The following is a 1,858-nucleotide window of genomic DNA, read 5'->3' as shown; positions in this document are numbered from 1 at the left end:
CCCACCCCCTGGTGCCAAATTCCACCTTAGCCACTGACCAGCCGTGTGACTCTGGGCAAATCCCTTCCTGCCTTGGGGCCTTGGCCTTCCTATCTGTAAAATGGGGCCCCTGGCTAGCTAGCTCACAGGAATTCTGTGACAGGGTGTGTAGGGGAGCTCTGTATGCTACATAGGGAGGGGTCACTGTCCCTGAAGTGGCCTGGGCTGGGGCTCCACATCCAGGGCCCCATCTCCAGGCCCCAGAGTCCAGCCTCTCTGCCCCCTCCCCTCCCCACTTCCCATCTCTCACTCTTGCCCCCTCCTCTTGGATGGCCATACTCAGGGAAAGAGGTCTAGAATGCCACCCCAGGAGACACTCAAAACAATGGACAGGACCCATGATGTCCTTATATCACCAAGATCAGCCCACTCATTGTTCAGACAGGGAAACCGAGGAGACAGAGGCTGAGAGTCTCCCAAAGCCGAGTGGGTGGCAGAGAAAAGCCTGGAATGCAGATTTGTTCTCCCACACCCTGGCTCTGGAATGTTAGGGCTGGAAGGATCTTCGGGCTCAGGTTGTCCAAATCCTCTCTGTTGCTGAGGCCTAGAAAGGAGGAAAGCTGAGCCCAAGGTCTCCCCAGGAGCAGTCTGAAGCCCTGACCTCCCAAGTCCAGGACCCCTTCCAGGCCTAGTGCCCCAGTGGCCCATCTAGGTTGGGGTATCCCCGCCTGTCACCAAGCTTGCAGTCAGGAACAGCAGCTCAGAGACCAAAAGACAAAGAACCACCACCAAAACATATTGGTGTGAGCCCTTTCCACCCACCGTGCCGTGCCCCCTTCTCCACTTCCCACTGCTCCTTTTCCCTCCCAAGGGGCCTTTCTTCCAGAAAGGAAAACTGTGGGAATGAAGAGGAGGAAGCAGGCGGCTTTGTCCCAGGAGCGGCTTGCCTCAGTCCCGGGGTCCCTGAAACACATCAGTGTCCTCCTCACCCGGCTGCTCAGGCTGCCATCACTCCCCTGGGCAGTGTGTCCTGGGCATGGTCCAGCTCTCTCAGAGCAAAGAAAGAAAAGTGACGTTTGCTGAATCCCTACGCTATGCTTAGCCCTGTGCCAGTGCATCCCTATGCATGATCTCTGTTCATCCTTAGCACAGCCCTGGAGGTGGGAATGAATGCTCCCACTTTATAGATGAAAAAGTTGTGGTCCAGAGAGGGAGAGTGACTTCCCCAGGGTCACACAGATGGTACATGGCAGAGTCAGGGCTAGGCCTGGCCTGAGCTCACTGTGCTGCACCCTGATGCCCCTTCCCTACCCCACCTTTAGAAAATCAACCTTATAAACATGAAAGTATAATCTGGCTCCGTGACCCTCTCTGGTCCATTAAGACAGGGGTTCCCAACCCCCAGGCCACAGACGGGTACCAGTCCGTGGCCTGTTAGGAACCGGGCCGCACAGCAGGAGGTGAGCGGCAGGCAAGGGAGCGAAGCTTCATCTGTATTTCCAGCCGCTCCCCATCGCTCGCATTACCGCCTGAGCCCCGCCTCCTGTCAGATCAGCAGCGCATCAGAGTCTCTTAGGAGCAGGAACCCGACTGTGAGCTGCACATGCGAGGGACCTAGGCTACGCGCTCCTTATGAGAATCGAATGCCTGATCATCTTGAAACCAACCCACACCCCCACTCCCTGTCCGTGGAAAATTGTCTTCCACAAAACCCGCCCCTGGTGCCACAAAAGTTGGGGACCACTGCATTAAGGGATTCGCTGATGAGATGAATCTGGCAGAACAAGTGGGTTTCGGGGTGTCACCCACACCTCCCCACCCCGCCTGCATGTCCTGTTGATACCCAGCGATGGGACCACACCTCACTGCCTCCTCTTGG

The sequence above is a fragment of the Neophocaena asiaeorientalis genome, unplaced genomic scaffold (genome assembly GCF_003031525.2).
Source record: "Neophocaena asiaeorientalis asiaeorientalis breed wild unplaced genomic scaffold, Neophocaena_asiaeorientalis_V1.1 scaffold481, whole genome shotgun sequence".
Classification (NCBI taxonomy): domain Eukaryota; kingdom Metazoa; phylum Chordata; class Mammalia; order Artiodactyla; family Phocoenidae; genus Neophocaena; species Neophocaena asiaeorientalis.
Note: the sequence above shows the minus strand (reverse complement) of the source record.